The 13,347-nt window shown below is 41.9% G+C and overlaps 1 long non-coding RNA gene across 1 annotated transcript in view; it reads right to left on the bottom strand.

Annotated features, from left to right (window-relative positions):
* Window positions 1-1,903: 1,903 nt before the first annotated feature.
* Window positions 1,904-13,347, bottom strand: part of LOC135232249 (uncharacterized) — a 49,102-nt gene continuing 37,658 nt past the window's right edge. The window contains exon 3 of the long non-coding RNA XR_010322723.1: window positions 1,904-2,202. This is a non-coding gene — a long non-coding RNA (uncharacterized LOC135232249). The remainder of the gene's footprint in view (window positions 2,203-13,347) is intronic.

Below are 13,347 nucleotides of genomic sequence, written 5' to 3'. Positions count from 1 at the left end.
AGGCATTTCCTTCGAAATCTCCCTCACTGTCTTTTTGAAGTGAGAAAAAAGCTCCATAGGAGAAGTTATGTAACTCTAGAAACAACAGCCAGCACTTGAGACATCCTGTGACAGTGAAAAGCCAAATTCCAGATGTTGAGTTTTGATTCTCCACAGAAATGTGTGCGAGGATGGAAGGGATTGGAGTCGGATCAGGAACTCATTAGAGATTAGCTGATTTCCCTCCCCACACAGGGAAGAGTTCAAGGCAGGCAGCTGAGAAAGGCTTCAGGGACAGGCTGAGGCCGGCAGCAGCTCTAGCCCTATGCACTTCTCCAAGTTTTGATGCCTGGCCTAGTTTCCTTCCTGATGCTCTCAATAAATGTTTACCACAGAACCTCTGAGACAGGACAAACAGGATGGGGTTCTTGGAGGACATTATTATTATTTTTCTCCTTTGTGTCAATCTGAACATGTTGAATGAGCTACTCCTGGATTTCTTGAAGTTTAACCTTTTTAAAAATTAAAAAAAAAAAATTTTTTTTTTAAATGTGAGGTAGCTACCCATTTCTCTGTTTTGGTCCAGTCATGTTGGGATTTTTTGGGCCACCCACAAACGTACTTTATAGTTTCGGCAAAAAGTAAATAGCCCAAACTCATAAATATTTAGTGTACTTAGATGTGTGAGGATTTTTAAAGGAAAGAAAGAAAACCAGGCTGGGTAAAAGCAAGCTTTATTCAGGGGAAAATAAAGTTCATTATTTTATTGTTCAAAGCTTTGAAAACAGTCCTCAAGCAATAAAAGTAAACTTTTGAAGTTTTCAAAGGAATCATACACTAATCCTCATGTAACATCTCTTGATTTCAGTACAATTCTGGATTAAGTGTCCCACAACGACAGGGTGAAGACAGAGTTGCATTTAAGAGTCGATGAATCATGGAGAAAAGGAAACTGTGATCTTGGAACCAATCAATGATCTAATCTGGAGCTGCTTCAGGGTCAGATAGTGGGCAAGAGTCAGGGACTTTGGCTTCCATTCCTGGGGGGAAGCCTTGCATTGCCCTCCTGTGGCTGGAAAAGAAAAGCAGGTGTACCCCATTTTAAGAGACTCTCAAGGACATCATCTAAAGAATGATGCTTGTATTGGGAAAGGGTTCTTCACTGTATAATAAATATTCACCCTGGGATTTGTCTAAGCATCTGCTCTAGTACATTTAAAATAGGATTTAATTTCTAAAACATTCATTGCCACAAAGCTCTTTGTAGGAGAGGTGTTGCATAAAGTGAGATACTCTTGCGCTAGTTAACTTCCTCTCAGGTCGATGAGGGTTATCAGCACCAACAGTATTTTGTCAGTTCCCTGCTCAGAAACTTCCAGTGGCTCCCAAGAGTTTATTGCAAGTGTCTCAACCTCAGCACTATTGACACTGTGGGTCCAATAATCCTTTGTTAAGGAGCCCTAGTGGCACAATGGTTAAGTGCTCAGATGCTAACTGAAAGGTCAGTGGTTCAAACCTACCAGCTGCTTTGTGAGAAGAAAGACCTGGCAATCTGCTCCCGTAAAGATTACAGCCTAGGAAACCCTATGGGATAGTTCTACTCTGTCCTACAGGGTCACTATGAGTTGGAATCAGCTCGACAGCACACAACAACAACTACATGACAGGCCTTTGTTGTGTCCGGCACAGTGTAGAATGTTTAGTGGCACCCCTGGCCTCTACCATTACATGCCAGCAGCATCTCCTCACCCTCAGTTGTGACAACCAAAAACGTCTCTGTTGTTGTTGTTGTTGTTAGGTGCTATCGAGTCAGTTCTGACTCATAGTGACCCTACATGTAACAGAACAAAATATTGCCTGGTCCTGCACCATTCTCACAACTGTTGCTATGCTTGAGCCCATTGTTGCAGCCACTGTGTCAATCCACCTTGCTGAGGGTCTTCCTCTTTTTCGATGATCCTCTACCAAGCATGATATCCTTTCCAGGAACTGATCCCTCCTGATAACATGTCCCAAATATGTGAGATGAAGTCTCCCTATCCTCGCTTCTAAGGAGCGTTCTGGTTGTACTTCTTCAAGACAGATATGTTTGTTCTTTTGCAGTCCATGGTATATTCAATATTCTTTGCCAACGCCACAATTTAAAGGCATCAAGTCTTCTTTGGTCTTCCTTATTTCTTGTCCATAGATGAGTTCATTTCCCCAAGCCCTGACCTTTTTCATCTGTAAAATGAGGACAAAATTACCCAGGAGTTATGTTAGTATCAAATGAGATGACAGTATGTTGAGAAGTGTGAAAAACTAAAACAAACCTGTTGCTATTGAGTTGATTCTGACTCATAGTGACCCTACAGGGCAGAGTAGAACTGCCCCACAGGGTTTCCAAGAATTGGCTGGTGGATTCGAACAGCCAACATGTTGGTTAGCAGCTGAGCTCTTAACCACTATGCCACCAGGGCTCCTAGAAGTATGAAGTGTTATGTAAATGGAAGTCTTTGTACTGAAAGTGCTCTCTTTTGGTCACCTTTTAAAAAAAGTATTATGTTAACCTTTTCCTGGGTTTGTGCTCAGAATCTTACGATGCACCTATATTTAATTTCACACGCCCGGGGGTTCTGTATAGTGTAACTATTATTTTTGGCTAATGTCATCATTCCATTCACTGGGCTGTCCTGAAGTTTGAATCTTGATACAACACACGTGGAATGGAGACAATGGAATCCTCTATTTGCAAACCCCATTAAATGCCATGGATTTTGCACAACAGTCCCCTGATGGTAACTCTGAGCCACAGTACTCGAAAGTATAAACTGCTGTGACAGATGGACAGAGGTATTTTCAACCAAACCAATCTCAAAATTCCAACTCAGAAGAAAAGCAGCCAACTCTATGATTCCTATATGATGTCTTCACCTAGGCCACTAGGGCTAGGTATCAACTAGGACGTAGGACCTAGTTTACATTTCCATGGTGTTATGGTGGTGAGCATATCATGGAGGTTGTTATGGTATGTGTATGTGTATGTGGGGTAAACAGAAGAAGAGTATACCAGACTTTGAGTCAGATTGACCCAGGTTTAGAGAGCTCTACTCTTTATCTGTTACTTTGAATTAATAAATATTGAATAAATAATTGTTGTTCGGTGCCATTGAGTCACTTCCGACTCATAGCAATCTTATATACAACAGAACAAAACACTGCCTGGTCCTGCACCATCCTCATAATTGTCGCTATGCTTGAGGCCACTGTTGCAACCACTGTGTCAATTCCTTTTTTTCGATGACCCTCTACCAAGCATGATGGCCTTCTTCAGGGACTGATCTCTCCTGATAACATATCCAAAGTATGTGAGATGTAGTCTCGCCATCCTTGCTTCTAAGGAACATTCTGGTTTTAGTTCTTCCAAGACAGATTTGTTCTTTCTTTTGGCAGTCCATAGTATAGTCAATATTCTTCGCCAACACCAAAATTCACAAGATTCAATTCTTCTTCTATTGTCCTTATTTGTTATCTAGCTTTCACATGCATATGAGGCAATTGAAAATACCATGGCTTGGGTCAGGTGCACCTTAGTCCTTGTCTTGGTCATCTACTGCGGCTATAACAGAAATACCACAAGTGGAAGCCTTTAACAAAGAGAAGTTTATTTTCTTACCAGCCAGTAGGCTAGAAGTCTGAATTCAGGGCACCAGCTCCAGGGGAAGGCTTTCTCTCTCTGTTGGTTCTGGAGGAAGATCCTTGCCATCAGTCTTCCCTTGGTCTGGGAGCATCTTAGCACAGGAGCCTCAGGTCCAAAGGACACACTACGTTCCCAGCACTGCTTTCTTGGTGGTATGAGGTCCCCATGTCTCTCTGCTCACTTGTCTCATTTATATTTCAAAAGAGGTTGGTTTAGAGACTATGTAATCTTGTAGACCTCATCATTATAACTGCTGCTAATCCATCTTATTAACATCATAGTGATAGGACTCATAAAACACAGGAAAATCTCATCGAATTACAGAACAGTGGACAATCACACAACACTGGGAACCATGGCCCAACCAAGCTGACACACATCTTTGTGGGACACAGCCTAATCCATGACAGTCCTCAAGGTGACATCTTTGCTTTTCAACACTTTAAAGAAGTCTTTTTCAGCAGATTTGCCCAATGAAATTCATCTTTTGATTTCTTGATTGCTGCTTACATGGGCCTTGATTGTGGATTCAAGTAAAATGAAATCCTTGACAACTTCAGTCTTTTCTCCATTTATCATGATGTTGCTTATTGGCCCAGTTGTGAGGGTTTTTGTTTTCTTTACGTTGAGGTGTAACCCATACTGAAGACTGTGGTCTTTGATCTTCATCAGTAAGTACTTCAAGGCCTTTTCACTTTCAGCAAGCAAGGTCGTGTCATCTGTATAACGCAGGTTGTTAATGAGTCTTCCTCCAGTTCTGATGCCCTGTTCTTCTTCGTATAGTCCAGCTTCTCGGATTATTTGCTCAGCATACAGATTGAATAGGTATGGTGAAAGGATCCAACCCTGCCGCACACCTTTAAACCCTTGCTGTAAGCCACTGAGATTTGCACATCATTTGTTACTGCGGCATAATGTAGCTTAAGCTGACTGATACACCAGACTTCAACATGTAAATATGAGTAAATGCCAAATAAAAGGGCATATTCCTAGCTTTACCAGTCTAGTAGCTTTTTACTGGCATCTACAGAATTATCTAAGAAGTCAGATAGAGAAAATTTTACCTCCTCTTTCCTCCATTCTCTCTAAGCTCTGCTGTACATTTTCAAGCTAAATAATTACTGCTACATTGAAGAGTATCATTTATTATTGCTTCTTTTCTTCCCTCCCTTGTGCTTTCCCATAATCTTCCCATGAACTTGAGACCCTTCAAGTCTGGAAAAGTATAGCTTTAGTAGAGAATAAGAAAGCTAGTGAAGAAAACAAAAGACTTCATTGGTCCACAGTTAGAACCCTTACCTAAGCTAATAAGAACAATCTTGTTGTTGTTATTCATTGCCATCAAGTCAATTCTGATTCATGGGGCTTTCATTAATTGAGCACCTACTATGCTCTCAGTGCTGATGTGGTTGCATAATCCTCCCAATAACCGTGTGAAGCAGCACCACTATTACCTGCATTTCACAGAGTAGGAAAATAAAAGTTCAGAGCTGGTTTAAATTTTGACAAGGACTCTCTTTCTTTAGAAGAAAGACTGTAATAAACAGCAACCCAGGCATTTTCTTGAGAACAGTCTATCTTCAAATTGCTTCAAACAGAAGGGGTAGGAAAATTTTCATTTTGCAGTTAATTAAGTTAGTGCCTCTCTTGCAAACATAATGCAATTCAAAGCCATTTTATTAGTCCTCTTGGGACTCTTAAAAATTCTTCCCCTACTGTATTAGATTAGTTCTACCAGGATGACCCTGTATAAAACAAGGTCAAGCACTTTCGGGGTATTTCTTTGTTGCTCCTACCTACACTAGGGCACATGAAGATCATTCTGTTCAATCTTTAAGTTTTCCTTCCAAATAACCCTTCTAAACTTCAGAATCACGCTAAGCCTCCATTCGCCCTATGTTCTCAGTGGCCAGTACCATGTGTTTCTGGACACAGCATTGAAACCATTATTTAATACACTTCTGGGTGACAGAGGTGGCCTGTTTTGAAAGGAATTCCCTGTGTCCATGATGAGTGTCACCCCACACTGACACACAGCCTTCTGAAAATAGCCTGTGTCCCAAAAACCATTTGAGAACAGCACCACCAGTAACCAGTTACTGTCGGGTTGATTCTGACTCACGGTGACTCCATGTGTGCCAGAGGAGAGCTGTGCTCCATGGAGTTTTCAGTGACTGATTTTTTGGAAGTAGATTGTCAGGGCTTTCTTCTGAGGTACCGCTGGGTGGACTTGAACCTGCAACCTTTCCATTAGCATCCAAACGTGTTAACCGCTTGTACCATCCAGGCACTCCAAGCACTGTTTGCACCTTCCTTAAGTGTTCCTCCCCTCTTTTTGCTTGATTTATGTTCATGTCTTAAACTTTCCACTTGGCTTGAAGCTCCTAGAGGGCAAAGTCCATGTCAACACAGCTTTATGGCTCTGTGTCTTGCACAAGAAGGCACAAGAGAAATACACATTGAATTGGTTGTCCTCAACTCACTCTTTGTCTCATTTAGAAATAATAAGGGTGAGAATGCTGCAACATTTAGTGGCAAGTTTTGTTCAAGTTTCACCCTATATGGCTCTGCTCTAGGTGTGTGCTATGTACTGGCACCCATTGCTGTGCCTTAGAAAGGTCTCTATTGGACAGGCAAGAGGATGGAAGCATGTTGGGTGGGATCACCTTAAAAATAGAAGACTGGAGGAACCCCAAGACTATGGCCCCTGGGTGTTCTGCTAACCCAGTACTGAAACCATTCCCAAAGCCCACTTTTCAGGCAGAGATTAGACAAGCTTATAAAACAAAAAATAATACACATGAAGAAGCTCAATCAAATATATGAGACCAAATGGGCAGGTCCTGTCCAAAGCAGGACAGACGGCAGGAAGGGACAGGAACTGGACGAATGGACACAGGGAACCCAGGGTAGAAAGGGGGAGTGTGCTGTCACAGCGTCGAGATTGCAACCAATGTCACAAAACCATATGTCTATAAATTTTTGAATGAGAAATTAACTTGAGCTGTATACTTTCACCTAAAGCACCAGAAAGAAAGAAAGAAATAGAACATTGGCACTGCCGTTGATGCAGGGACCAGGCCAGAAAAATCTGGCCCCTCTGAATTTTCAGATCTGATCTAATCCACATCCTTCAAGCCAAACTCTCGTCGTGTTGGACTATGGCCTGAATCTGAGTTCATCTTAAGTCACAGGACTAATGGCTTTGTCAATATTTTATGTGTTCCCTGGTAACTCATGAAGCACTGCTGTGTTCAAGAAGCAAACATCTCTGACTGAGGTGTGTGCCACTGACAAACCTTCAGTGGCTTCCTCGCCCACCACATTTGGTGCGAACTTTTGGATGCACTCAAGGTGCTCCACAATGCTATTGTTGTTGTTCGCTACTATCAAGCTAGCCCCCAACTCACAGTGACCCCATGCACAACAGAACAAAACACCTCCCGATCCTGCGCCATCCCCTGATCGGCTGTGAATTGGAGCGTTGTGATCCCTGGGGTTCATTGACTGATTTTTGACATAGATCATCAGGCCTTCTTTCCTAGTCTGTCTTAGTCTGGAACCTCTGCTGAAACCCGTTCAGCATTATAGCAACATGCAAGCCTCCATGGACAGATGGGTGGTAGCTGCACATGAGGTGAATTGCCTGGGAATTGAATGAGGGTCTTCCTCATGGCAAGCAAAAATTCTACCACTGAACCACCATGGCCCCCCCCCACGCCCCATTTTCAATCTTCACTCGTATGCTTCCTCCTCCCTTGACCCAAGTGGACTAGTCACATTTGTCCTAAACATGCCCCACACTGTCCTGCGTTCATACTGGTGCCTCTTCTTACATGTCTTTGTGGCCATGCCACCTGTTATGACCATGTCCTTTCGGGAAGGCCCAGCTCCAAGACCACTTCTCTCATGAATGCTTTGTTCTCTCCCCACTCTGAACCTTTGCTGCATTTTGTTTATACCTCTACTACAGAAGCATTATAATTATTTAGGGACTGGCTCCTGTCAACCTATTAAAATTTAATATTTATTATTATTGCTGGTGATACTTCCTGGGGCCTCCTCATCAGTCATTGTGCTAAGTACTTCATATACATTAACTAATTTATTCCTCACTATATTCTATGTGGACTCCCTGGGTGGTACAAATGGTTAACACACTTGGCTGCTAACCCAAAGGTTGGCAGTTCGAGTCCACCCAGAGGCACTTTGGGAGAAAGGACTGGAAATCTACCTCTGAAAAATCAGCCATTGAAAACTCAGTGGGGCACAGTTCTACACTGACACACATTGGTTTGCCATGAGTCGAAATCGATTCCATGGCAACTGGTTACTGGTTAAAAGTACCTTATAAATGAGCTCAGCATAAAGATTATAGTAAGATATCTGGCCAACAAACACATGAAGAGATGTTTGGCATCAAATTAGAGAGATGCAAATCAAAACTACAATGAGATACCATCTCACTCCTGCTAAAATGGCACTGATCAAAAAACAGAAAACAATAAATGCTGGTGAGGATGTGGGGAGATTAGAACCCTTATTCACTGCTGGTAGGAATGTAAAATAGTACAACCACTATGAAAAATAGTGTGGTGCTTCCTCAAAAAACTAGAGATAGAATTACCTTATGATCCAACAATCTCACTTCTAGGTATATACCCTAGAGACCTAATAGAAGTGACACGAACAGACATATGCATACCTATGTTCATTGCAGCACTATTCACAATAATACAAAGATGAAAACAACCTAAGTGCCCATCAACAAATGAATAGATAAACAAAATGTGGCACGTTCAAACAATGAAATACTGTGCTGCCATACAGAATAATGATGAATTCTCGAAACATATTACAACATGGATAAATCTGGAAGACATTAAGCTGAGTAAAATAAGTCAATTACAAAAGGACAAATTTGTGATGATCTCACTTTTATAAAAAGACAAGAATAGGTATACATACAGATACTTTCTTTGCTGGTTACCAGGGATGGGAGGCACAAGGAGGGAGAATCACTGTCTAGATAGTAGACACTTATTACTTTTGGCGATAGGAGAGGTAACACTGAATGTGGGTGGAGTGTGTACAACTTGACCAAGGTAAATGTACAAGAATAAGGGACATTTTTGGTAAATGCTATAAGACAGAATAGAACTGCTCCATAGGGTTTTCAAGGAGCAGCTGGTGGATTCAAACTGCTGACCTTTTGGTTTGTAGTCCATCTCTCTTAACCACTGTACCACCAGGGCTGCATAACATATACAATTTTGCAGCAACAACAATGAAAAAATACGTGTATGGTTACATATATAGGCATGTATGCATATATGCGTACAGGTAGGTACATGTGTGTATATACATGAGCATGTATAGGTGTATCTATGGGCATACGTACATGCATGTATGTGTGTGCTGCATATATATTCATATATATGGTGATAAAGCAGATGGGGGCACAGTTACGGATACTTCTTAGACATAACCAAACACTTGTGGGATTGGTTTACTGGGTTTGAAGGCTTAAGACCATAGTCTCATGGGATAGCTTGGTCAATTGACACAATATAGTTCATAAAGCTTATGTTCTATACCTAGTTTGGTTAGTAGCATATATGGGATCTAAAGTCTTGTGAGTGGCCATCTAAGATATAACTATTGCTCTCAATGTATCTAAAGTGAAAGAGACAGAAGGAAACCAAAGACTCAAGATGAAATTAGTATAGAGCTAAGAGCCTACATGAACCATAGCCTTATCTACCCCAAGACCAGAAGAACTAGATGGTGCTCAGCTACCACTACTGACCTTTCTAATCAAGGACACAATAGATGGACCCTGATGAAATTGGAAGGGAATGTAGAACAAAACTCAAATTCTTAAAAAGTCCAGACTTATTGGACCAGTTGAGACTAGAGAAACCCCCTAAACTATCACCCTGAGATGCCCTTTAAACTTTGAACTGAAACTACTCCCAGAGGTCACATTTCAGCTAAAAAAAGATGGGCACATAAAATAAACAGTATCACCTGTGAGTACAGGGCTTCTTTATAAAAATCATCTCTATGAGACCAAACAGTCAACAATTACTCTAAAACAAAGATGAGAAGGTAATTGGGTGGGTGGGTGGGGGGGGCACAGCTGAACTAGATTAATAGAAACAAAACAACCAGAATGGAAATAATGGGAATGTTGACACATTGTGAAAAATGTAACCAATGTCACTGAACAATTTGTATAGAAGTTGTTAAATGGGAAGCTAGCTTGCTGTGTAAACTTTCACTGAAGACACAATAAAATATTATTTAAAAAATAGTGAGGTATCTTATCGGGTTATTGTGAGAATTGAACAAATAATACATGGAATGCCCTGAGAACTGAGTTTGTCATGAGCCTGGCACATTATAAGAGCTCAGTACACATTTGCTATCATCGTCATCATCAACTTCATTATCATTATCATCAAACCCATTTTACAGATGAGGAAACTGAGTTTTAAAGTAGTTTGCGTATAGCTACACAGCTGATAAAATATGGAACTTACTGTTTTAATCACTGCCCTATACAACATTTTATTATCTGTCCCTTTAAACTAGAGACTAGATAGACACACCTTTATGCTGGTTTGAAGCTTAGCACAGGGCCTTACCCGGAGACAGCGTCTAAGTATATGATTAAATGAACGGCTTACACCTGAAACCACGAGGAATTTCATGATCTTGCTATGTCATTTCCATTCACTGACAGCTAATAGTTTATTTTATTGGATGGGGTAAAAATTTGCATACCCAGGATAAGTTTTTCTGACTATAGGTTCATTTCCTATTCTTAAGCCCTTTCAAATGAAGCACTTGCCTAAAGTTATTAAAAATGCCATCACCCATCGCAGGATGTAATCAAATCCAAATATTTTCACAATTTAATGTGACCAACACGAGTTGTTCATAGTTCAAACTCTAAAACCCTCCTGCCCAGACTCCTGGACTGGAAGTAAACGGATGTTAACTGCATTATCCATGCCCATGCTTCTCGCCCCTCACCCTTGTCTTTGTAGTTACAGCTGAGGCTGCTCGGGTTTTGTTTATGTTGCCATAAATTAAAGGGTGCACTTTTACATGTCCTGAGTCCATTTCACTGAGGATGACAGAGTAAGTGGAAAGTGGTTTCCCGTAACCCTCTCAAATGTCCCAGGATGAAATTGCATCGGGGGGCGCACGTCACAGGCAGGCACCCCGATATCTGAATAGGAGCGTGGCCCACTGGAAGTCACACATGATCCCAGGCAAGTGGCCCATTGGGCCAGAGGTGCAGGGGAGATAATTTTCACTGATGCATGAGCTGAAGCCTCTCACCCCAGGCAACAACCAGCGTCTCAGCTAACCATGAAAATCGGTCACTTCTGTGCCCTGGATGCGTACATGGACACAATATTTCAATTTGCTTCACCAACATTTTCTAAGTGACCCATGACTTCACCCAAAGTCCCAGATAGCTCTCCTGAACAGAACCCCCCACCCTCACAGGGACCCAGAGTCAACTACACTTTCTGAATCTTGAACAGCCAGAGTCCCACCCAGCCTGACTTGGCCCAGCTGTGCTGAAACCAGGTCAGACACAGGGCTCTTGACCACAGGAGGTAAACTCCTGAGACTGAGCCACCTGTCAGAGAAGAGAGGCCAAAGGTTAGCTCCTGAGGGTGAGAGGGCAAAGCCCCACTCTGCTTACTGAGCCATGTGTTTTGTACAACATGATGCTTACAAACCTAACAGGCATACAACACAGAGATTTATTTCCACCTAACAGAAATAAAAAATCGGGCATTTTTATACCTCACTTCATTTCACATCTCTTCATCCTGACATCAATTTCATGGCCCTGGTGTTATTACCTCCATTTTACGGATAAGAAAACTGAGGCTCAGAGAGTTTAAGTTACTCACAGAAGGTTATTCAGTCAATTATTGGTAAAGTCAGTACTCAAACATAGGGGCCTGTTTTATCGGTGAGAGAAAGTGAGTGTCTCAGGCAATAGTCCTCAGTCCTGGTTACCAAGAACCACTTTGAGATCTTTTAAAACTAACAATCCCCTGGCCCACTCCAGAACAATTGCATCGGAATCACAGCGAGAAGGGCTCAGGATGTGGGTATTTTTCAAGCACCTCAGGTGCCTCCACTGTGCAATCAAGTGGAGAACCACTAATGTGTCATTTCACTTACCACTGCCTCCAGCCTCTTCAAGACTAAAGACCACTGCTGCCTTGAGCACTGTTCTCTTTTAAGGACTATCTACATGGGATGAAATTGACAACAGCAACTTGAAAGATTAGTAAGAAACCTTAGGGGGCAGTGAGTTTATGTTAATGTGGGTGGGGAACAACTCAGAAAAGGAGGGCAAGGAGGGTTGCCCAACTCAAAGAACGTAATCTATGTCGCTAAATGGCACATGCGGAAACTGTTGAGTTGGTATATGTTTTGCTTTGTATATTCTCAACAACAACAACAAAATAAATAAAAGTAAAAGAAAAAAAATAAGACTGCTTAACTACTAACAAATTGACCCAAAATAGAGGTAGGTGAGGTACTTGTCTGAACCAGGTAGGATTGTTGGGGAAAGTTGCAGAGTGGTTTCTGTAGGTGGACACGCAGGTGTACAGGAAGCACTGTTGTAGGCGCTCTATAAGCTCAGGAAAGCAATCACACCATGCATAGGCCATTTTAGCTTCAGTTCCCAAACAGGTCTGGTGAATGGCTAAAAAAAATCTATTCTACTCCCCAAGCCCTCTCAAAGCAGAATGCCCTATCTTAGCAGGGAATTTTCTTTTTTATTTAAGCTCGGAAAAAGCCAGGGTGAAATGGTTCATTTGCATCTGACCTATGGCTTGACAAGAGATCCTGGAGGCTTGGGTTGAAAGACAATAAATCTCACCAACATGGCAGGCAAATTTGTAGCCAGAGCTGGGTTAAGCATTTTCTACAGCAGTGAATTCAGAAAAACTGATAGAACTGGCCGATGGTATATTTGCAAAATTTAGAAGGCACCCCCGCCCCCGTTGTTTGTATTCTCAAAAGGTCTTTGAATAGGAAGCATTGTGAGGCAGTATGCCTGTCTTGTTTGCTTTTAAGTATCAAACTTTGGTATTTTTATGGTATGCTGTTTTGAAAACATTTAGATGCGTTTTACATAAGTATTTAATTAACAAACACAGATTTAGGTAAGTCTTTATCTATGTAGAAGTTTAGACCAGCAAAATTATTTGCTGCAGGGTGGGCCTTTAGGGCCAGGAACCCTGGGAGTAAGGAGTGTCTCCTGGGGACTCGGAGCCTGCATTCGAGGTGCCTTACCGCCTCCCAGCTGTTCCCCAGGGATCCAAGTACTGCTAGTAGGTCCTAGTGACCCCATGTGTGCCAGAGTAGAACTGCACTCCCTAGGGTTTTTAATGGTTGATTTTTCAGAAGTAGATCACCAGGCTTTTCTTCCAAGGCACTTCTGGGTGAATTCAAACCGCTAATCTCTGGGTTAGCAGCCGAAGCTTAATTGCTTAATGATTTGCACCACCCAGCGATCTGGCAGTAGGTCCAGGCTCAGGAATAACTGCTGAGAGGACAAAGGTGGTCTTTGATCACTCCCCTTCCTACAGATTTCCTTTTCTTCCCACCCTTTTTCCTGGCTAAGTTCTCCCTTTATTCAC

Source organism: Loxodonta africana, chromosome 8 (genome assembly GCF_030014295.1).
Source record: "Loxodonta africana isolate mLoxAfr1 chromosome 8, mLoxAfr1.hap2, whole genome shotgun sequence".
NCBI classification, from domain to species: Eukaryota; Metazoa; Chordata; class Mammalia; order Proboscidea; family Elephantidae; genus Loxodonta; species Loxodonta africana.
The sequence above is the reverse complement of the archived record's forward strand: the minus strand, read 5'-3'. Positions and strand labels throughout refer to the sequence as shown.